Source organism: Gorilla gorilla, chromosome 10 (genome assembly GCF_029281585.2).
Source record: "Gorilla gorilla gorilla isolate KB3781 chromosome 10, NHGRI_mGorGor1-v2.1_pri, whole genome shotgun sequence".
Lineage (NCBI taxonomy): Eukaryota > Metazoa > Chordata > Mammalia > Primates > Hominidae > Gorilla > Gorilla gorilla.
Window position 1 is genome coordinate 62,848,554 of NC_073234.2, and position 25,636 is coordinate 62,874,189.

Here is a 25,636-nt window from a genome sequence, read left to right on the forward strand (position 1 = left end):
CAATACACACATATATATTTATATTTATATCAGTTTTTATATACAGGTAGGATCAGTAGGGTTATATCTTTGATTCTGTCCATCATTGTAAAATAATTCATTTTGCATTGAATATTATATCTTACTGAGTTTTCCATAACACTCAATGTATGTCTATAGCACTTTTCTTTTTGTTGTTGTTTTTGAAATGCAGTTCCAAACTTGGTTTTGTGAAGCCGACTTGAGGGCAAGTTGTACTAAAAGCCCTTCCCTAGGCTGCTTCTCTTTTCTTATCCTATTGCATATGGCAACTTATCTCTTCTAATTATCTCTTCCAAACACTTCTTTTAGTATCTCAAACCTTCTCTGAAGCTATAACAATATTATCACTACAAAGATTCCCTCTCCAAATTATTTTATGCCACTCTTCAAGCAATGTCAGAATAAAGGAAGAGCTCTTTAAGAGTAGGGTCCAGATTTTATGAATCTTTGTATTTCTTATCACAAAACAAGAACATGAAAGTATGCATTTCCTTTAGAAAAATCTAGCTTGCTTAATACAGTGGTTTCTCATCTCTCTGTACTTTTAAGACAACTTAAATGTAGACAATATTAAAATTGCTAAAAGCATAAATGAACTGAATACAATTGTACCTTAATCACAAGATCTATATTGCATTGGAAGAAACTGTGCATCCATCTGGGAGCTATACACAGCTTTATGCTTTATATTCACAGTCCTATGGGTAGGACTGGGTTTCAGATCCATGTTATTTAACATGGACTATTTCAGATCCACATTACCTCCAAAGGTGTTCCTGATCTAGGACTGGAATTAAGGATTTAATAATTTCATTCTTCAGTCTAAATAACTTTTCAGTAAGAAGATTCAGTGAGGAGATTTCAGGGAGATAATTTGGAGACTATTTAAGAAGGCTCTGTACAAATAATAGCAATAGTATCATTAGCAGACATTTTTTAGTGCCATTTAATAATTATATTTAATTATTACTCCCCCCTTTAGGTGTTTTATATTAATACCCACCCTCTGAGACAGAATTTATTAGTTCTCTTTTTATGAAGGAGACAATGAATCACAAAGACATATTGCTGCATTAAGAAGGGACATAGTCAAGATTTGCACAAGATTTGCACCTGGCTCTCCAAATTCATTCTGTTTGTATTGGAGAACAGAACAGCAAGCCGCATGTTAAAAAAAAAAATTAAGAAATTATGAAAGAGCTCCATGGAAAAAAAAGATAATCAGATAAAGTTAAAAGTTTCTGTAATTTATGTGAAATTCCATTTGTTTAGGGCCCAGCAAAGCACTTCACACAACTTGACATTTAATAAAGGTTTGAAGCTTCCCCTTTTCATGCCTATATCATTATTAGCAGCAAATATTTAAATGCTATCAAATGTTGTTTTTCCAAGGGGGAATATCAAACAACAAATTTTAAAAACATTTTTGGAGTAATGTGTAAGGCACTGAGAATACAATCCTGAACATGAAAACTATCCCTGTAGTTAAATAATTTAAAAGCTCATGAAAAAGATAGAGGCATAACCTTTTAAAAAAAACTCCATTTTACAACTGAGATGACAGAGAAGCTCAAAAGAGGCTGTGATCATAAGAGAGTATTTCACAGAAGAGATGGATTTTGAGTTGAACCTGGAAAGAAGAAGAGCATAGCAAAGTCATGGGGCAAGGTTGGGAGAACTAAGACATGTTTGAAGGACAATTTGAATACAATAGAGGGAAAATTCACGTTGGGAATAAAAGAAGAAAGATACAAAGAGGTTGGTGTCCATTTTTATCCCTTTTAGGATTCTCCCTGGTACCCAGAAGATATCTTTCTGCTCTTTCCTCTCTATTGTCCTTGGTATATGACCAAGAAATTTAAACGAATTTGTGTATCAGCATAAGCAAAATACCAGAAAGTTAGCTAAGCTATGAAAATTATATAACCCAATTCCAAAGCTAACCACAAATGACTTTTGTATTTTGTACTATACTCCATTATTCATTCACTCTCTCCCCTCTATTATGAGGATTTTGGAGAAGTGCCTGTGTATTACAAATGAAAAGTTTTCCAAAAAGAAAAAAAAAAATAGCTGTTTTCTAACAGAACCACTGTATTCTCATACCAGTATCAAGGACCTCTTTTTTTTTTTTTAGCTTATCATTTTGTGAAACACTTGCTTATAGAATAGTTTCTTTGTGCCTCACATGTTGTAGTACTTAGGAACAATAGTTTCAGTTCAGGAGAGCGCGAGGTAATAATGGCTTTCTGAAAGCAAACTCAGAAATAGTCACTGTGCCCAGCAGAACTCAAAACAGGCAGGAAAGAACTCAGGAACCACAGAGGCAGAATCCCTACTTTTGTTTTCTCTGTTAATGGGAGGTATGTGTGTATATGTTGGGTTGTGTGTATAGGGATGAGAGTAGATTTCACTTACAAAAGCAAAACTACAATAAAAAACCATTCGTCTTTGTAGAAGGAAAGTTTTACATCAGATTTCTGCTTATCCTGGCATAAGGAAACTGAGAAAAATTTAGTAAAGAATATTTCACAACACTGGCTTTATGCTCTCACCTGATCTCACAAAGCACATTTCAGAAAGCTAGATGGGAGCTTTTAACCCCTGGTGTGTATAATCAGAAACATGTTAAAAGGGATATATGGCCCCTTGCCTGACATTCCTTTATTCTATTGACATTGATTGATTTAGGCTTTTGAAGTGTCCTCGGTCTCCAGTCCCAAAATCAAAGACTCCTCTCTGTCTCAGTGTTGAAGCACATTTTTGAATTGAAGAATCATAAACTCCTAACCTGTTTTGCCTCGTTTCCCACATTAAAATTTTAAAATTTCCTCCCTAGGAGGCATTCAACACTGTTGTTGTCAAAATAATTGTTGTATAATTCCTTTTCAGGATTATTTATTGAACTGACATTTCAGTATTTTCCTTCCTCTTTCAGAAATTGATAACAGTGTGCCATGGAGACTCAGATAATACATGGTACACATTGAAATATACATTTATTGATCTAGCATATTAAATGTTGAGAGGACGAATATACAAAAGGACAATGGCCAGCCTATTTGACAATAGAATTCTGACCTACAAGTTCTAAAGCAACTAGTCCAAAACAGTAAGGACTTGGTCAATAACTGCCAGCTTTCCTAATGTTTGCTTCCTTTCCCAACTCAGAGCCAATCAGAGAAAGCCAAATATGCTCCTCTAACCAATCACAAAAGGTGCCCACTTCCACTGCACCTACCATCAGCTTCCCCAATGTTAACTGTCTCCAAACTGCATTCCTGAAGACTTCCTGTTTTTTATTATAAAGCTTCCCCACTCCCTGGCCTGACTTTGAATTTACATCAAATTCAAGTGATGGTGGCTGACTGCCATAATATAGCAAACTCTGAATACATAGCCTCTGTTTTTTCTCACTTGAGTTTTCTTTGTTTATGGCCAGAATGTTGTTAACTTAAGGACCTGAACCTATAAGGTCAAACAGCCCTGTAGGTACCTTAGAACACATATTACATCTTGAAAATAACTTTCAGACAGCAAACATGCATTGCTCTTGTCTATCTGCCTTAGAGACAATTAGACTAAAGGTAGTAAGAAATAGAAGCCAAGTTATATTGTTACTCTAACTTTTGTTGTTGATTTCTACTTAAATCTTTTTTTATTTTTTTTTATTTTGATAAGTTTTGGGGAAACAGGTGGTGTTTGGTTACATAAATAAGTTCTTTAGCAGTGATTTCTGAGATTTGGGTGTACCCATCACTCAAGCATTGTACACTGTATCCAATGTGTAGTCTTTTATCCCTCACCCTTCTCCTACCCTTTCTCCCAAGTCCCCAGAGTTCACTGTGTCATTCTTATGCCTTTACATCCTCACAGCTTACATACTTAGCAGCTGGTGGAACCCCCACATTGGCTCCCTGACTGGTAGTGTAAGAGTTTTTATGGTGAGAAAGGCCAAATGGAAGCCGTTAGAGCTGCCTCTACCTAGAAAAATAGTAAATCAAACAATATCGCATCCCTGGAGGGGTTGTGAAGATTAGCCCCACCAGCAAGGACTTGAAAGACAAAGGGGTAATGATTCCCACCATATCCCTGTTCAACTCTCCCATTTGGCCTGTGCAGAAGACAGATGGTTCTTGGAGATTGACACTGAATTATCGTAAGCTTAACCAAGTGGTGACTCCAATTGCAGCTGCTGTACCAGATGTGGTTTCATTGCTTGAGCAAATTAACACATCTCCTGGCACCAGGTATGCAGCCATTGACTTGGCAAATGCCTTTTTTCTCTATTATTGTCCATAAGACCCACCAGAAGCAATTTGCCTTCAGCTGGCAAGGCCAGCAATATATCTCTACTGTCCTACCTCAGGGATATATCAACTCGCCAGCTTTGTGTCATAATCTTATTCGGAGAGACCTTGATCACTTTTTGCTTCTGCAAAATATCACACTGGTACATTACAATGATAACATTATGCCGATTGGATCCAGTGAGTGAGAAGCAGCAAATGCACAGGATGTATTGGTGAGACATTCTCATGCCAGAGGATGAGAAATAAATCTGACTAAAATTCAGGGAACTTCCACCTCAGTAAAATTTCTAGGTGTCCACTGGTGTGGGGCCTGTGGAAATATTCCTTCTAAGGTAAAGGATAAGTTGCTGCATTTGGCTCCTCCTGCAACCAAGAGGCACAACACCTAGTGGGCCTATTTGGATTTTGGAGGCAACACATTCCTCATTTGGGTGTGTTACTCTGGCCCATTTATCGAGTGACCTGAAAGGCTGCCAGTTTTTAGTGGGGTCCAGAATAGGAGAAGGCTTTACAACAGGTCCAGATTACTGTGCAAGCCTCTCTGCCACTTGGGCCTTATGACCCAGCAGATCCAATGGTGCTTGAGATGGCAGTGGCAGATAAGGATGCTGTTTGGAGCCTTTGGCAGGATCCCGTAGGTGAATCACAGCAGAGTCTTCTAGGATTTTGGAGCAAGGCCCTGCCATTTTCTGCAGAAAACTACTCTCTTTTTGAGAGGCAACACTTGGCCTGTGACAGGGCTTTGGTGGAAACTGAATGTTTGAGTATGGGTCATCAAGTCACCATGCAACCTGAACTGTCCATTATAAACTGGGTTCTTTATGACCCATTTAGCCATAAAGTGGGTCATGCACAGCAGCATTCCATCATCAGTTGGAAGTGGTATATACATGACTGGGCTCGAGCAGGTCCTGAAGGCACAAGTAAGTTACATGAGGAAGTGGCTCATAGGCTCATGGTATCCACTCCTGACACCCTGCCTTCTCTCCCTCAGCTTGCATCAGTGGCCTCATAGGGAGTTTCCTATGATCAGTTGCAGAGGAAGAGAAGACTAGGGTCTTGTTTGCAGATGGTTCTGCACAATATGCAGGCACCACCCAAAAGTGGACAGCTGCAGCACTACAGCCCCTTCCTAGAATATCCCTGAAGGACAACGGTGAAGGGAAATTTTCCCTATAAGCAGAACTTCGAGCAGTGCAGTACACCTGGTTGTGCACTTTGCATGGAAGGAGAAATGGCCAGATGTGCAATTATATACTGATGTGTGGGCTGTAGCCAGTGGTTTGGCTGGATGGTCAGAGACTTGGAATAAGCATGACTGGAAAAAGTGGTGACAAAGAAATTTAGGGAAGAGATATGTGGATGGACATCTCTGAGTGGCCAAAAACTGTGATAATATTTGTATCCCATGTGAGTGCTCACGAACGGGTGACCTCAGAGGAGGAGGAGGTTAGTAATCAAGTGGATATGATGACCTGTTCTGTGGACACCACTCAGCCTCTCTCCCCAGCCACCCCTCTCATCACCCAATGGACCCATGAACAAAGTGGCCATTGTGGCAGGGATGGAGGTTATGCATGGGCTCAGCAACATGGATCTTCACTCACAAAGGCTGAGCTGGCTACGACCACTGCTGAGCACCCAATTTGCCTGCAGCAGAGACCAACACTGAACCCTTGATATGGTACCATTTCTCAGGGTGATCAGCCAGCTACCTGGCGACAGGTTGATTATATTGAACTTCTTCCATCATGGAAATGGCAGGGGTTAGTCCTCATTGGAATAGACACTTACTCTGGATATGGGTTTGCCTATCCTGCATGCAATGCTTCTGCCAAGACTACCATCCATGGACTCACGGAATGCCTTATCCACCGTCATGGTATTCCACACAGCATTGCCTCTGACCAAGGCACTCGCTTTATACCTAAAGAAGTGTGGCAGTGGGTTTATGCTCATGGAATTCACTGGTCTTACCATATTCCCCATCATCCTGAAGCAGCTAGATTGATAGAACAGTGGAATGGCCTTTTGAAGTCATAATTACAATGCCAACTAGGTGACAATACTTTGCAGGGCTTGGGCAAAGTTCTCCAGAAGGCCTATATTCTCAAAAGCACCATGTAATATCTGGTACTGTTTCTCCCATAGCCAGAATTCATGGAGCCAGAAATCAAGTGGTGGAAGTGGAAGTGGCACCACATGGCATCCCCCTAGTGATCCACTAGCAAAATTTTCACTTCCTGTTCCCACAACATTACGCTCTGCTGCCCTAGAGGTCTTAGTTCCAAAGAGAGGAATAATGCCACACAGTGTACACAGCTTAGCTCCCACTTACGAGTGACAACATACGATGTTTGTTTCCCCATTCCTGAGTTACTTCACTTGGAATAATAATCTCCCATTCCATCCAGGTTGCTGTGAATGTCATTATTTCATTCCTTTTTATGGCTGAGTAGTATTCCATTATATATATATTTATATATAACATATATTCATATATATTATATATATTTATATATTATATATATTCATATATATTATATATATTTATATATTATATATATTCATATATATTATATATATTTATATATTATATATATTCATATATATTATATATATTTATATATTATATATATTTATATATTATATATATTTATATATTATATATATTTATATATTATATATATTTATATATTATATATATTTATATATTATATATATTTATATATTATATATTTATATATATATAACATTTTCTTTATCCACTCGTTGATTGATTAGCATTTGGGCTAGTTCAATATTTTTGTGATTGTAAATTGTGCTGCTATAAACATGCATGTGCCAGTATTTTTCTCATATAATGACTTCTTTTCCTCTAGGTGGATACCTAGTAATGGCACTGCTGGATCAAACAGTAGATCTATTTTTAGTTCTTTAAGGAATCTCCACACTGTTTTCCATAATGGTTTACTAGTTTACATTCCCACCAACAGTGTAAAAGTGTTCCCTTTCACCATATCCATGCCAATGTCTATTTTTTTAAATTTTTTTGATTACGGCCATTCTTGCAGGAGCAAAGTGGTATCTCATTGTGGTTTTGATATGCATTTCCCTGATAATTAGTGAGGCTGAGCATTTTTCCATATGCTTGTTAGCCATTTGTATATCTTCTTTTGAGAATTGTGTATTCATGTCTTTAGGCCACTTTTTGATGGGATTGTTTTTTCTTGCTGATTTGTTTGAGTTCCTTGTAGATTCTGAATATTAGTGGACAGATATACAGATTGTGAAGATTTTTTCCCACTCTGTGGGTTTTCTGATAACTCTACTGATTAGTTATTTTGCTGTGCAGAAGTTTTTTATTTTAATTAAGTCCAATCTATTTATCTTGGTTTTTGTTGCATTTGCTTTTGAGTTCTTGGTCATAAAGTCTTTACCTAAGCCAATGTCTAGAAGGGTTTTTCCAGTGTTATCTTCTAGAATTTTTATAGTTTCAGGTCTTTGATTTAAGTCTATTATCTATCTTGAGTTGATTTTTGTAATGGGTGAGAGATGAGGATCTAGTTTCATTCTCCTACATGTGGCTTGCCAATTATCCCAACACCATTTGTTGAATAGGGTGTTCTTTTCCCACTTTATGTTTTTGTTTGCTTTGTTGAAGATCAGTTCGCTGTAAGTATTTGGCTTTATTTCTGGGTTCTCTATTGGTCTATGTGCCTATTTTTATACGACTACCATGCTGTTTTGGTGACTATGGCCTCATAATATAATTTGAAGTTGGGTAATGTAATGCTTCCAGATTTGTTCTTTTTGCTTAGTCTTGCTTTGGCTATGTGGGCTCTGTTTTGTTTCCATATGAGTTTTAGGATTGTTTTTTCTAGTTTTGTAAAGGATGATAGTGGTAATTTGATGGGAATTGGATTGAATTTGTAGACTGCTTTTGGCAATATCATTTTTGCAATATCGATTCTACTCTTCCATGAGCATGGGATGGGTTTGCATTTGTTTGTGTCATCTATGATTTCTTTCAGCAGTGTTTTTTTACTTTTTCTTGTATAGATCTTTCAAGGAAAGTCCTTGGTTAGGTATATTTCTAAGTATTTTATTTTTATTTTTGCGGCTGTTGTAAAATTTGTTGTGTTCTTGATTTGATTCTCAGCTTTGTTGCTCTTGGTGTATAGCAGAGCTACTAATTTCTGTACATTAATTTTATATCCTGAAACTTTACTGAACTTATTTACCAGTTCTAGGAGTTTTTTTTTTTTTGATGACGATTCTTTATGGTTTTCTAGGTATACAATCATATCTCAGCAAACAGCAACAGTTTGAGTTCCTCTTTACCAATTCGGATACCCTTTACTTCTTTGTCTGACCTGATTGCTCTGGCTAGGACTTCCAGTATTATGTTGATTAGAAGTGGTGAAAGTGGGCATCCTTTTCTTGTTTCAGTTCTCAGGGAGAATGCTTTCAACTTTTTCCACTCAGTATAATGTTGGCTGTGGGCTTGTCATAGATGGCTTTTATTACCTTAAGGTATGTCCCGTCTATGCTGATTTTGCTGAGGTTTTTAATCATAAAGCGATGATGGATTTTGTCAAATGCTTTTTATGCATCTATTGAGATGATCATGTGTTTTTGTTTTTAATTCTCTTTATGTGGTGTATCACATTTATTGGCTTGTGGATGTTGAGCCATCCCTGCATCCCTAGTATGAAATCTACTTGATCATGGTGGCTTATCTTTTTTGACATGCTGTTGGATTTGGTTAGCTAGCATTTTTTTTGAGAATTTTTGCATCTATGTTCATCAGGGATATTGTTCTGTAGTTTTCTTTTTTTATTTTGTTATGCTTTTTCCTGGTTTTGGTATTAGGGTGATATTGGCTTCATAGAATGATTTAGAGAGGATTCCCTCTTTCTCTATCCTGTGGAAGAGTGTCAATAGGATTAGTACCAATTCTTTTTGAATGTCTTAGAGAATTCAGCTGTGAATCTGTCTGGTTCTGGTCTTTGTTGGCAATTTTTAAATTAGCATTTTAATTTTACTGCTTGTTATTTGTCTGTTCAGAGTTTCTCTGTGTTCCTAGAGGAAGATATAGATCAACCCTTCTAGGGGGGTTGTATATTTCCAGGAATTTATCCATCTCCTCTGTGTTTTCTAGTTAAAGGTGTTCATAGTGGCCTTGAATGATCTTTTATATTTCCGTGGTACCAGTAGTAATATCTTCCATTTCATTTCTATAATAATTGAGCTTATTTGGATCTTCTCTCTTCTTGGTCGATCTCCATAATAGTCTATTAATTTTGTTTATCTTTTCAAAGAACCAGCTTCTTGTTTCATTTATTTTTTGTATTTTTGTTTGTTTGTTTCAATTTCATTTAGTTCTGCTCTGCTCTTTGTTATTTCTTTTCTTCTGCTGGGTTTGGGTTTGGATTGTTCTTGTTTCTTCAGTTCCATGTGGTGTGACCTTAGATTGTCTATTTGTGCCTTTCAGACTTTTTGATGTAGGTATTTAATGCTATAAACTTTCCTCTTAGCACTGCTTTTGTGTATCCCAGAGGATTTGATAGGCTGTGTTGCTATTATCATTCAGTTGAAAAAAAACTTTAGATTTACATCTTAATTTCATTGTTGACCCTACAATCGTTTAGGAGCAGGTTATTTAATTTCCATGTATTTATATGGTTTTGAGGGTTGCTTTTGGAGTTGATTTCCAATTTTATTTCACTGTGGTCTGAGAGAGTACTCGATATAATTTCAGTTTTCTTAAATGTACCAAGACTTGTTTTGTGGTCTTTCATATGGTCTATCTTGGATAATGTTCCATGTGCTAATGAAACAAATGTATATTCTGCAGTTCTTGGGTAGAATGTTCTGTAAATATCTGTTAAGTCCATTTGTTCTAGGGTATAGTTTACGTCCATTGTTTCTTTGTTCACTTACTGTCTTGATGATCTGTCTAGTGCTATCAGTGGAGTATTGAAATCCCTTAATATTTATTATTGCATTGCTGTCTATCTCATTTCTTAGGTCTAGTAGTAATTGTTTTATAAATTTGGGAGCTCCAGTGTTAGGTGCATATATATTCAGGATCATGATTTTTTTTGTTGGACAAGGCCTTTCATCATTAGATAATGTCCTTCTTTGTCTTTTTAAACTGCTGTTGCTTTAAAGTTTGTTTTGTCTAATATAAGAATAGCTACTCCTGCTCATTTTGTTGTCCATTTGCATAGAAGAACTTTTTCCACCACTTTAGCTTAAGTTTATGTGAGTTCTTATCTGTCAGGTGAGTCTCCTGAAGATAGCAGAGACTTGATTGGTGAATTCTTATCCATTCTGCCATTCTGTATCTTTTAAGTGGAACATTTATGCCATTTACATTCAATGTTAGTATTGAGGTGAGGTACTATTATATTCATCCTGCTACTTGTTGCCTAAATACCTTTTTTTCATTGTGTTATTATTAGATAGGTCCTGTGAGACTTATGCTTTAAGGAAGTTATATTTTTGTGTATTTCAAGGATTTATTTCAAAATTTAGAGCTTTTTCATTTATTTATTTTTAACACTTCTTGTAGTGTTGTTGGTAGTGGTGAATTCTCTCCGCATGTGTTTGTCTGGAAAAGACCATATCTTTCCTTCATTTATGAAGCTTAGTTTTGCTGGATACAAAATTCTTGGCCTAGTATTGTTTTGGAGGCTAAAAATAGAACCCCAATACCTTCTCACTTGTAGGGATGATAGGAGGAAATGTGAGCTCCTGAGAATAATAATTAGGCAAATTTAGGACCATGGTCTTATATTTGGAGAAACCATTCAAAGACTTTTTTTTAGTGAAGTGCATAATAAAAAATACTATTCCCATAATAAAGAATATTTTGAGTTCCTTCAAGATGAATTATGGAAATAACTAAACAGTGATGTTAGACTTTCCATAGTGGTTACATTATAACGTTGTTCCTTCTTCTACTACATCCCTCCCTAAGAAACCTGAAGTTTCCCCAAGGAAGTTATATTGAATGATTTTGTTGAGGAGGTAGACAAAGAAGGAATAATGAAGCTAGAGATCAGTTTTTAATAAGTAGAAAATTATTTAATTACTAACACTCTAGAATTAGATATATTTCTGGAGCAAGGAGAAGAGTTGAAGGGTAATGCAGAAGGGGTAATTTTCTTTTAATCTTAAAAAGACAAAACAGAATATCTGTTGAAAATCTACTTTCTGAAAAATCTAACTTGGTTAATGTGCTATATATTTCTGTATCATTATGATATTCTTCAAAATATTAAACTCAAATATAACAACTTGATAGGAAAAGAAAGTAACTAAACTGTACTTAAATTTAGAGAGAAAAAAAGAATTAATGGAAGTTTATCAGGAATCACCAGAATACTGCTCAAAACTTGGCTCCTTTCAGTTCAGATAAATGAAACACTTTACCAGCTACCTAAAATGAAAAAAAAATCAACTGAGATGGTTTCTTTTATACTTCTGTGCACAAAATGAACTGCTTTTTAAAAAAATTATTCTCCTATGAAGTAGCTATTTTTCACTTCTCTTTTCTTGCCACAGTCTTAAAACACCACCTTGGAGAAAAGAAAAAAAAAAATCAGTTTTTTTTTTTTGTGTGTGTGTGTTAGTGCTCCAATGTGCTCAGATATATCTAAGAAGTGTAATTTTTTAAGGCTTACTGCCCAGGACTGGTGGATCTGAAACAAGAGATTAAGGTTAGATTGCCTTGATTTTCAGTTCTTTGGTTGTGCAGAATGATATAGGTGGATCAAAGGGGCCTGGTGGGAAACACAGAAGAGACACTTGCACTGTGTGTTATCCATCACTCAACCTGAGTGTCCATTGTTGTGTAGCTGACTCTATTGCACTATCTTTGCCAAATGGTCCACCCAGCCATGGGTGATGCTATCACTTTTGATGGTGAGTAGATTAGATAAATTGGGAAAATCCAGATTAGCACACCAGATACACGTTTATTCTTTCATGAGCATTACGCTTTCCTGAGAAAGTTTCTTCATCCCTCTATAGTAAAACAAATAAATAAAGAATAAAAATAAAATTACCTACAAGGCTATTTTCACCAATTGTCTTGCAAAGGTGTTTATATCCTTAGATTTACAGGTTCTCACCATTGTAAAAAAAAAAAATGAAAGAAAATACATAAATTCAAAAATAGTTCAAAATTATTATTATTTTTTTATTTTATTTTTTTATTATACTTTAAGTTTTAGGGTACATGTGCACATTGTGCAGGTTAGTTACATATGTATACATGTGCCATGCTGGTGTGCTGCACCCACTAACTCGTCATCTAGCATTAGGTATATCTCCCAATGCTATCCCTCCCCCCTCCCCCCACCCCACCACAGTCCTCAGAGTGTGATATTCCCCTTCCTGTGTCCATGTGATCTCATTGTTCAATTCCCACCTATGAGTGAGAATATGCGGTGTTTGGTTTTTTGTTCTTGCGATAGTTTACTGAGAATGATGATTTCCAATTTCATCCGTGTCCCTACAAAGGACATGAATTTTTACAGGTAGGAAAAAAAGAATGCTTATCTAGATAAATGTAATGTTATTATTTTCCTAAATTACATCTTTGAGTTCATATAAAGAAGTTTATGGAAGAATAGCAGTAGGTTATGGAAACATTTGATTCAAGTTCTATGTTAGAAATAAATTTTTGGTGCCACAAAAGAAATAGCACTTCAAACATATATAATTTCCTCAGCAAGACAATTTCATTTCTATAGAAGGGTGTGACTCATGGATGGAGCAGTGGCGAGAGCACATCTGAACAAGGGAGGGGAAGGCGTTTTTATTCCTGACGCAGGTAGCCCCTACTTCTGTTTCATTCCCCTATTGGCTAGGGTTGGACCACACAGTCTAAACTTATTCCGATTGGCTATTTTAAAGACAGCAGGGGTACAAGTCAGAGTGGCAGGGTAAGTAGTTTAGTGGGAAGGATGATTACAGAACAGGTGACTCAGGATGACTCAGGATGGAGCAGATGACCAGGGGTGACACAGGATAGAGCCGTGACCAGGGGTGACTCAAGACAGAGCAGGTGATAGAGACTAGGAGGAGGTTGTTTATTAAAACTAGGGGCAAGGAGATGAAGAGAACGAGGAAGTTAAACTTTAACATGAAGAACAAACAGAAGAGCTGACCATACTGATACACTGGTTCCTTGGAGAGGATCTCAGAACTCATTGTACTTAATTTACAGGGTAAAACCTTTAAAGAGGAATTTATTATATCCTACATTCTGTAATAGAAATATTGAATAAAAAGACATTTGGTTTACTGCAAAATATTATAGGCAAAGAGAATACCATGTACAAAGACATAATAGAGAATAATTCTAAGGCATGGTTAGAAAGCTATGAATTACAAGACAGGCATGGTGGCTCATACCTCTAATCCCAACTCTTGGGGAGGAGGAGGTAGCAGGATCTCTTGAGGCCACAATTTTGAGACCAGCCTGAGCAACATAGTGAGATTCTATTCTCTACAAAAAACGAAACAAAATAAATTAGCTGGGCACACCTGTAGTCCCAGGTACTGGGGAGGCTAAAGTGGGAGGATGACTTGAACCCAGGAGATCGAGGTTGCAGTGAGCCATGATTGTGCCACTGTACTCCAGCCTGGGCAACAGACCAAGACACTGTCTCAAAAAAAAAAAAAAAAAAAAAAGAAGCTATGAATTATATTAATTACAGATTCTCCTCAACTTGCAATGGGAATAAATCCTGATAAGCCGATTGTAAATTGAAAATATTGTAAGTTGAAAACATCTTAAATTGAAAATATATTTAATGCACCCAAATTACTAAGCATTATAGCTTAGCCTAACCTCCCTTAAACATGCTGGGAATACTTATATTAGCCTACATTTGGGCAAAATCATCATTCAATTTATTGAACTCTGTACTGAAAGTGGAAAGCAGAATGGTTGTATGGGCATTCATGTATAGCTTCTACTGAATGCATACCAAAAAATTGTAAGTCAAACTATTGTTATTTGAGGATTGTTTGTATTTGATATAGAGAATGGCTTGTACCAAGAACCCCCAATAACAGTGAAAACAGGATTTGATCCAACAGGACCTTAATATGTCATGGTAATATGAATGAATTTTGTTCTGGACAGAAAAAAATAGAGAAGTCTTCAAAAGTTTTAAAAAGAAAAGCAGTATGACTGATGAAAATGTTAAAAAATCCTTTCAGTACTAGAAGACATTAGAAGGAAATGAGATTGAAAGTGGGAGATTAGTTGAGAGGTTTTTCAATCATATGTGTGTGGAATTATAAGGACTTTAACTAAAAGAATAGTAGAGAGATAAAGAAAAGGTGACATTTAAAGGTGACATTTAAGTAATGATAAGATGTGATACACCCATCTTTCTGATAAATTGGTTGTAAGAAGTAAAAAGAGACTGAGAAAACTAGAATAACTCAACTTTCTGCCTTGAGAAACTAGTTGGATGATCGTACTGGGGAAAGGTGTTGAGTTTCATTCTGAACACAAGAATCACAGTGCCTGTGAAGAACCGAGTAGAAATATCTGGTGGATAATCAGACATATGAACTAAGGGGAAAAAACCTGTGTTGGAGATTGAGTGGGCAGTCATTAATATATCTGTGGTTGGGAAGAGTAATGGGAATGAATGAAATTATCCATCAAGAGGATGTAAAATAAAAAGGAGCCACATTCATGAAGGCAGATGAAGAGGCAGTAATGAAAGAATTTGATTGGGAAGCAATGAAGAACAGCTAGGAAAAAAGTAATATGTCAGTTGCTACACATAGGTCAAATAAGATAAAGTTAAAAGTTTTCATTGGTTTTAAGAGTTGAATTTGGCCACAGCAGTTTCACTAGAGATTGTAGAGGGCTAAAGTGTTAAGTGAGGAAGTTGAGACATTGAGTGGAAGCTTTTCTACCAAACATGGACTACAGTGTAGGCAGTTTAAAGCATGGACATTGGATACAGATTGCTTAGATTTGGATCTCGGCTCTGCATTTAACTGACTGACTTTGTGAAAGTTATATGACTGCACTGTGTTTCAGTTTCCTCATCTGTAAAAAGTAATACTGTAGCACTTAATTAAGAGAGTCAAATAGGTTGATATATATGGAAGGTTTACAACAATGCCAGAGTACTAGTAAGTACTCAGTGAGCATTAGAGTTGTTATTAAGTAATGTGGCTAAAAAATATAAAAGAGTTTAGAGTGACAAATGGAATAAAATTTAAAAAGTGGGCTTTTTATTTTATTTTTTACCATTTTGTTGTTGTTACTCTTGTATAAATTGGAAGGGACTTGATGTAAAAGTCATCAGTAGGAAAAACAAAATAGGTAGAGATAGAAAAAAGATGATTAAAGAGGAAATTTAAGTTGGTGGAAGTGGATGGGATTTATTGCTGAGTGAAAATGATGATCTTTAAAAACTAGAATATCCTTCACCTGAGATGGGGAGGAGGGAGAGATGGATGGAAAGAGAAGGGAATATGTTGAAATACGGATATATAGGAAATTAAACTTCCACTCATGTGGCAGGCTGTATTGTTTAGACAGTGGAATGGGTAAAACAAGGATAGAGAAGGGGCCACAGTAGTCAGAAGACTTAATTGTATATGCTAATGTTGGAGAATAAAAATTATCAGAGAAAGTTTCTATAAAATTAAGAAATTCGAGGGGGAAAAAAAAGAGTAGGTTAAAGCTTCCAGATGAAAAGCGTGGCTTAGTTAAGAAGTACCTTGGTCCTCTTCTTCCCTCTGAGAGGACAGACAGAGAAGTTGCTTATTTGTGTATTCATTAGGGAACATTATCTATCAAACATACAAACCCATATACATATGAGAGCTGTTTTCTGATCTATTCTAGTTGATGAAAGACTCTTGCTAAATGCTTCTCTGCCTTAATTTCAGCAATTTTACATGTGTTCCTAGGTTTTAATTAAACATTGTTATTGGCTGGGCATGGTGGCTCACGCCTGTAATCCCAGCACTGTGGGAGGCCGAGGCGGGTGGATCACCTGAGGTCGGTAGTTCTAGACCAGCCTGACCAACATGGAGAAACCCCGTCTCTACCGAAAATACAAACTTAGCCGGGTGTGGTGGCACATGCCTGTAACCCCAGCTACTTGGGAGGCTGAGGCAGGAGAATCGCTTGAACCTGGGAGGCAGAGGTTGCAGTGAGCCGAAATCGTGCCATTGCACTCCAGCCTGGGCAAAAAGAGTGAAACTCTGTTTCCAAAAAAGAAAAAAAAAAAAACATTGTTTTTATACTCACTCCTAAACCCATCTAATTTTTAATTTTTGCTCTTCTTGTTTCTGATATCTCTTCCAGCAAAGACCATTAAATCTTGTTTTTCTTTTCCTAATAACTTGTGTCAATTCTGGAGCACGTATGGTTTTTCTGCTGAGTTGCTTATAGATACTTTTTTTTGTAGTTAACCATTAGATATTTTGTAGCTATAATTGAAGGAGAAGACTGGCCCTTATTAATTATTACATATAAGCTTTGCTTTCTTCATGACATGCATAAGATTTTATTCTGAGGTTACATACATCTCTATGTTATTTCTACAGAAAGAGAGAAAAAGCTTGAGGCAGTACAAAAGATTCTCATTTTATCAGACATATTAACAACATACAGAAATATTTGTATTCCCCTGGTATGTCTTACTGACTTATGCTATTCTTGGTAACTTGGCAAAATCTTTGAAATAGAGAACATTATTTTTCACCTTTGATATGCCTTGAAAGAAATCTTAGGCAATTGTTTGAATACCAAAACAGCTCTGTGAAGAGCTGCGCATTCAAGGTGAGAAAACACTTTTTAACAATATTTTTTGGTGGTAACATTATAGAGGCAGCTAAGAAACATACGGTTGTCATCACATAGCAATCTAGAAAAGAAAGAGGACAGACTATAACAACCAGATTATTTATTCAAGGACATATATTAACACTTCAAATGCTATGCAAACAAGTTTGCATGTGGGGGTGGGGGTTGCGGAGGAGTTTCCCAAAGCAGTGATTAGAATTATTTCCTAAGGAGGTAAAGTTTGAATCAGGTAGTAACTGAAAAAAGAGTAGAGTATGAATTGATAGATAATGAGCAACAAAAAGACAAAGAAGCAAGAAAAACGAGTAAGAGAGAGGCAGAGTAGATTTGCTTTTTTGAATGCTATAGTAGGTGATATGATGGCTCAAGAAAATAAAATAAAATAAAGAAGTTTAAATAAGGGGCTTGATTATCTGTCTCAGATATATTGGGCAAAGGAAATCCTTTCTTAGTTTTAGTATATAGATATGAATGATCAAAATGGAATTTGTGGGAAATGATTCTCACTTTAAGAATAGGATGGATTGAAAGGAGGATAAGTTAGACACTAAGAAAGTGAAATACTAGGTGGTAGATATCAAATGGCTGAAAACTAATTAGGATTGAGCTAGCAAAATATCAAGAAAAAGAATGAAGAACATTGTATCTGATATTTATCGACAGATAGACAATGTTGGGTGATGAATGAAAGATGGTGATAAAATTTAAAAAAAGTATTCAATCATTTATTCCTTCCTTCAGTCTATCACTTATTTCTTCATTTTTCCAAGCATTCATTAAGACATTTTAGATTACAATAAAGAGAAAAAGAATCAGATTGCTGACCCCTGACTACTTATAAGTTTCTTTCAAATAGCTTAATGTGAAGCTCAGATTCTTCTTCTACACTGTGTTTAAAATAAAATTTTATCATCCATGAGGATCAAATTAGATATTTATAGTCAACAAAGCCCTTTCACTTCTAACTGAAAGGTACCCAGTCAACATATGTAAACCCTAGTTTTCATGTAGATAACATAGGTAAAATGTTATAAAAAGTATAAGGCCCCATATAAAGTTACTATGTATTATTCTTGTTATTTCATTACATACTTTGGGCACAGCATGGCAGTAAGTTCCCAAGCGAAAGTAAAGGTAGGATAAAATGTATTTGCTGCGTTCCAAAAGAAATGTGACTGAAATAATTGAATGCTGTAGTAGGTGATAATAGTGCACATCAATATCTGATAAAGAGGAGAATAGAGGCATAAAAGCAACACATGATTAAAGCCTTATCATCTAGGGTCCTTGGAAAGACCATATGGAGGAGTTAGGATTTGAATTAGGGATTAAAATCTGAATGGGATTTAGTTAGGTAGATACATTGTAAAATATGATGACCTTGCAGGTTTTCCCTCAATGCCTTCAGAGAAGGGCTTGTTTACCTTTAAAAAAAAATTTCATTTTCAAGTCTAATCAAACACTGCATCTAAACCATTCTAGAATGTTTCAAAGGTAACAAAAATTGATCATTGGGTGAGGTTCAACCTAATATAGCTGTAGCTAGTCAAAGACTTAAATCAAAGGTGGGAAAAGATCTTTGAGTCACCCAAGTTAAAGACAGAATCATAAAGGGAAGGCTTCGTTTGAAATAGAATGCAAAATTTCCAACAGAACTGTCACAATGAATGTTCTTAGCATGAGGTAAATTGCACTTTAAGTCGTAAAACATAAATAAGGACATGGTGTAACTATAAAAGTTTCACCGTAAGAAAATTAGTGTTCAACTTTTAATTAAGAATGATTTCAAAAATGCTTGCTGTCTATGAAAGCAAGTTTTCCACTTACCCCAATAGCATTGTTATCCAATGTACCGTTTGGAGGTTATGTAAGAACTTATCATGGGAGCTCAGTCTCATTGTGTTGCTGAGCAACAACTTCCCCTTTCATACATCTGACAACTTTGCTGGCAGGAAAACTTTGTTTAAGATTGAACTTCACTGTTTTTCATTTAAAAAGAAATTGGGAGACCAATAAATTGTTCTTTATTCTCTACTGAGTTATTGTTATAGTACGTAGTTAGCTATTTTCTCTCTGTTGATACTGCAAGGAGAATATTTCTTTTTATGAAATCATGACTAGAATTTAATTAATTAATTAATTTTTTTTTTTCGAGACAGAGTCTCACTCTGTCGCCAGGCAGGAGTGCAGTGGTGTGATCTCGGCTCACTGCAACCTCAGCCTCCCGGGTTCAAGTGATTCTCCTGCCTCAGCTTCCAGAGTAGCTGGAACTACAGGCGTGCGCCACCACGCCCAGCTAGTTTTTGTATTTTTAGTAGAGATGGGTTTTCACCATGTTGGCCAGGATGGTCTTGATCTCTTGACCTCATGATCCACCTGCCTCAGCCTCCCAAGGTGCTGGGATTACAGGCGTGAGCCACCATGCCCAACCAGAATTTAATATTTTTAAGTAACAGTATGTTTGGTTTGTTTAAAAATAAAGGAAAATTTTCTTCTAAAATAAGTCCATTATAATATAGTTCAAGTATGGAGTGAATAACACAATTCTTCTTAGCTAATAATGAGCACTAAAATGTATTTGGTACTTACTACACGCTGTGTATTGTGTTAGGCATATTATTTTCATTATTTCAGGTTTCTGCTTAAGTGTCACCTTATCAGAGAACACTAGTCTGTCCACCTTAACTATTTAAAATAGCACACTCCTCCACTCATAATTATTGGTCCCTTTACCTATCTTGCTTTGTTCAAAGGACTCTTTTTTACCACTGAATATATTATATGTTTAGCTGTTAAATTGCTTGTCATATGCTTACTCCCTCTAGAACTATGCTGTCCCATACAGTAACCACTGGACACGTGTGGATATCAAACTTTTCTATAGAGTCTTTATAATAACAAAAACAATAGGTTCATCATGCTGCCTCAGTCAGTTTGGGATACTATAATGAAAAACTCATAATCTAGGTGGATTAAAATGAACAGAAATTTAATTTTCACAGTTTGGGAGACTAGGAAGTCCAAAAATCAAGGCATCAGCAGACTCATTGTCTGGTAAGGTTATGCTTTCTGGTGTCTAAATAGGCATTCTTCACTCTGTCCTCACTTGACAGAAGAGGCAAACAACTTCCCTCAGGTCTCTTTCATGAGGGCACTTATGCCATTCATAAGGAAAAAGCCCTCTTGACCTAATCCCCTTGCAAAGGCCCCACCTTCTAACACTATCACCTTTGACGTTAGAGTTTCAATACATGAATTTTGGGGGTATACAAACATTCAGATCATATCGCACACAGCATAATATTAGTGAAATGGATGCATGTTAGTTTAAAAGTTAGTTCCATTACATGAACATGGTTAATGATAATAAAGTTTATGATTTCAGTGTCTTAGTATGCCAGTTTTGTAACCCATGATAATTAAAAAATGTATTCTTAACCTTACTGTTATATTATAAAATGTTATGACTGACACAAGAACACAAGAGACAGCAATCTAAGAATTTTATAAGTGGAAACCCTGATCTCTTTTTCCTATATGAAAAACTCCTCAAATTCACATTCTTGCCAATGTGATAAGAAGAACTTATTCATTATGTTAATAATAGTAACACAGTCATGTATTAAGATGGGGGTAGTTTTTGTTTGTTGCATGAATTCTGCTAAAAGATTTCTTATTTGGGAGGTGTAAGGCAACATCTAACTCCAGTAAGACTCACTTGAGGTAGTAATAATGAACTGGCTTCCAAAATCTTTGAAATTTATTGCCTCATTTGTGTAAAGATATTAAAAGACTAGGAGTTGTTAGGAGGAATTCATTTTCATCAATCCACAAGATCCACATCTTTAATAATTAAGCCATTTTTACGGTCTTTTCAAACTACATTTTCAATTTTATTTATCCATGTTCTCCCTAGAGGAATATAGAGTATACTCTTTATATACTAATATTCAGACTATGAAAAGAACAGAGATCACTTGAGCCTGGTAAACCCTCCCTGACAGCACATCCTGTTCGTACTCCTGCCCACCGCCATTGTAGACAAAATTCTTTAATCAGAACTGACAGTTATAGTCTTGTGAACAGTGACTCTCAAACACTCAGATGAGCAGAGAGAGGAAATGTCACCAGATATTTGGTTCCCAGGAAAAGAAAGTAGCCACAAACTTAATAGACCGAAGAACTAATGCTGTTGAGAGAGAAGAACAAACACAAAGTTAAATTAAGTATAATGTGTTTAATGAGGTTTTATGAGGTTTTGAGTAGACATTAAATCCATGAAAAAGAAACAACTAGAGACAAAGGAATTTAAAATATAATTTTTAAAGTCTCATTAGTTGTCTTCGATTATAAAAATAGATACAGCTAAGAAAGAAGTTATAACTGGAAATGAACATGAAAGGTTTCCACAGTATGAGGTGCAAATGTATAATCTCACAGTAAAAGGCTATATATATGAAGAAAAAAATCAGAAGTTTTGAAATCTATCTAGAAGCATATACAGAATTCAAAACAGAGAATGAGCAAAGGCAAATAATAAAATGGAAAAATTATTTAGTGGCTATGTGGTAATTTAGACAGAAATGCTTTTCAAATATGTGAATAAGGGTTTAAAAAGACGCCAACGTATGTAGGATAAATGTCAGAGCAACAGGAATAAAACTGAAAATTTAAAAGCTGCTATGGGGGAATAAAAATATTGAAACCAATAATAAGTAAAATATGTCCACAAAGGAATAAAAAACACAGTGGCATGAGAAGCCTATTGATCACATTTGTGATAGAAGATAATGGAGCAGCAACTTCAAATTCCAAGGTTGAAATTATTTTGACCATAAAATACATATTCAACTAAATTAGTGTGGTGACAAAACAAAGAAATCGTCAAATATGTGAGGATCTATAAATTTTCCACAGATGTGTTTGAAGAAACTAATAGAGCAAATAATGGAGAAAAATGAAAAATATATCTAAGAATGAGGAAGATGTAGTAGACAATAAATGGTTGTAAGGAAATAAACCAATGTAATACATGTTAAAGCTTAATGAAATATTAAATTTAAAAAGAAACAACCTGATATTTACCACTCAGATGATCTAAAAAAGGGCTGAGGAGTAAAGAAAAAATTATTCTAACACCCTTTTATTAGGGGAGAATGTAAATACTAATTATCCTTGGTGTGTTCATTTGTTAGGGCTGCCATAACAAGGTACCACAGACTGGGTGACTTATTAAACACACAGAAATTTTTTACTTTCTCACAGTTCTGGAGACTAAACATCCCAAACCAAGGTGTTGACAGTGTTGTTTCTTCTGAGGTCTCTCTACTTGGCTTGTAAATCAATGCCTTCTCCCTGGGTCTTCACAAGGTCCCTCCATCTGATATGTGCTTGTATCTGAATGTCCTCTTGTTAAAATGGACACAGGCCATTGGATGAGAACCTACCTTAATAACTACATTTAACCTTAATTGCCTTTTTAAAGACCCTATGTTCAAATAAATTCACATGTTATAGTATTAGGAGTTAACTTATTAGGGGAACTTCAACATAAAAATTTTGAGGTGTGGCACAATCCAATTCCTAACAACTGGAATGGGAGAATTTACATGATATAGCAAACAAAGTAAATGTATGATACAGTTATTGCTAGAGAATCAAATATATATAACTTTCAAACAACTAGAGAAAAACATTGAATGAATAAAATTGAGTTAACAAAATAAGAAGTAAGAAAAAAGATTCTTTTTTTAAAAAAGAAGCAGCAAGTACAGCTGACCCTTGAACAACTCAGAGGTTATGAGTACCAACTGCCCTCACAGTTGAATATCTGTATATAACGTTTGACACCCCCGAAATGTAACCAATAGCCTACTGCTTATTGGAAGCCTTACCAACACATAAACACTGGATTAACATATATTTTGTATGTTCTCTGTATTATATACTGTATACTTACAACCAAGTAAGCTGGAAAAAGGAAAATTTACTAAGAAAGTCATAAGGAAGAGAAACTACATTTACTGTTCATTAAGTGGAAGTGGACCATGATAAGGTCTTTGTCCTCATTGTCTTCATGGTGAGCAGGCAGAGGACAGGCAGAAAGAGGAGGTTATACGTGTATAACTGGATCTGTGCAGTTCAAACGCATGTTGTTCAAGGATCACCTGTATTCTAATACAAAATATAAAGTTTGATAGTATAAATTGATCCAGACATTAGCAATTAAGCTACAGTAACCAAAATAGCATGGTACTGGTATAAAAACAGGCACATAGAATAATGGAACAGAATAGAGAACTCAGAAATTAAAAAAAAGTACATCTACAACCATCTGATCTTTGACAAATCTGAAAAAAATAAGCAATGGGGAAAGGATTCCCTATTTAATAAATGGTGCTGGGAGAACTGGCTAGCCATATGCAGAAAATCAAAACTGAACCACTTCCTTACATCTTATACAAAAATTAACTCAAGATGGATTAAAGACTTAAATGTAAAACCCAAAACTATAAAATCCCTAGAACAAAATCTAGACAATACCATTCAGGACATAGGCACAGGCAAAGATTTTTTGATAAAATCAGAAAAAGCAATTGCAACAAAAGCAAAAATTGGCAAATGGGATCTAATTAAAATAAAGAGCTTCTTCACAGCAAAATAAACTATCATCAGAGTGAACAGACAATGTACACAATGGGAGAAAAATTTTGCAATCTATCCATCTGACAAAGGTTTAATATCCACAATCTACAAGGAACTTCAGCAAATTGACAAGGAAAAAAACAACCCCATTAAAAAGTGGGCAAGAGACATGAACAGACAGTTCTCAAAAGAAGACATTTATGTGGCCAACAAACATATGAAAAAATGCTCAACATCATTGATCATTAGAGAAATGCAAATCAAAACCACAATGAGATACCATCTCATGCCAATCAGAACGGCAATTATTAAGAAGTCAAGAAATAACAGATGCTGGCGAGGTTACAGAGAAATAGAAACACTTTTACAGTGTTGGTAGGAATGTAAATTAGTTCAACCATGGTGGAAGACAGTGTGGTGATTCCTTAAAGATTTAGAACCAGAAATACCACTTGACTCAGCAATCTCATTACTGGGTATATACCCAAAGGAATATAAATAATTGTATTATAAAGATACATGCATGTGTATGTTCATTGCAGCACTATTCACAATAGCAAAGACATGGAATTAACCTAAATGCCCATCTACAATAGACTGGATAAAGAAAATGTGGTACATATACACCATGGAATACTACGCAGCATAAAAGAGAATGAGATCATTCCTTTGCAGGAACATGGATGAAGCTGGAAGCCATTATCCTCTGCAGACTAACACAGAAACATAAAACCAAGTACTGCATGGTCTTACTTATAAGTGGAAGCTGAGAAATGAGAACTCATGGACACACGGAGTGGAACGACACACACTGGGGCTTGTTGAGGAAGGGCAGGGTGGATGAGAGCATCAGGAAAAATAGTTAATGCATTCTGGGCTTAACACCTAGGTGCTGGGTTGATAGGTGCAGCAAACCACCTTGGCACACATTTACTTATGTAACAAACCTGCATATTTTGCACATGTATCCTGGAACTTAAAACTAAAAATAATTAACCTGTCATATTAAATATGCTTGTTTACTTCCCTATTAAAAGACAAGAACTCTCAGAATGTGTTTAAAAATATTCTAGCTATATATTATATGAAAGACAGACACCTAAAATAAATTGAAACCAAAGGTTTTACATAAAGGGATAGCAGAAGAAATAATAGAAGAAAAGTTAATAAAAAGAGGTTTAAGAATATTAGCATGAAACAACAACAACAAAGAATATTAAGATGAAACAAAAGGAATTTCAAGGTAAAAACAAAAAACAAAAAAACCCTAAAAAAAAGGGTCTGTCTTCCTAAGATGGCTGAATAGGAACAGCTCTGGTCTACAGCTCTCAGTGAGATCAGTGCAGAAGGTGGGTGATTTCTGCATTTCCAACTTAGGTACGTGGCTCATCTCATTGGGACTGGTTGGACAGTGAATGCAGCCCATGGAGGGCAAGCTGAAGCAGGGTAGGGTGTTGCCTCACCTGGGAAGTGCCAAGGGTCAGGGAACTCCCTCCCCAAGCCAAGGGAAGCCATGAGGGACTGTGCCATAAGGAACGGTGCACTCCAGCCCAGATATTATGCTTTTCCCATGGTCTTCACAACCCGCAGACCAGAAGAGTCTCTCCAGTGCCTACACCACCAGGTCCCTGGGTTTCAAGCACAAAAATGGGTGGCTGTTTGTGCAGATCCTGAGCTAGCTGCAGGAGTTTTTTTTTTTTTCATAGCCCACTGGTGCCTGGAATGCCAGTGAGACAGAACTGTTAACATCCCTGGAAAGGGGGCTGAAGTGAGCGGGCCAAGTGGTCTA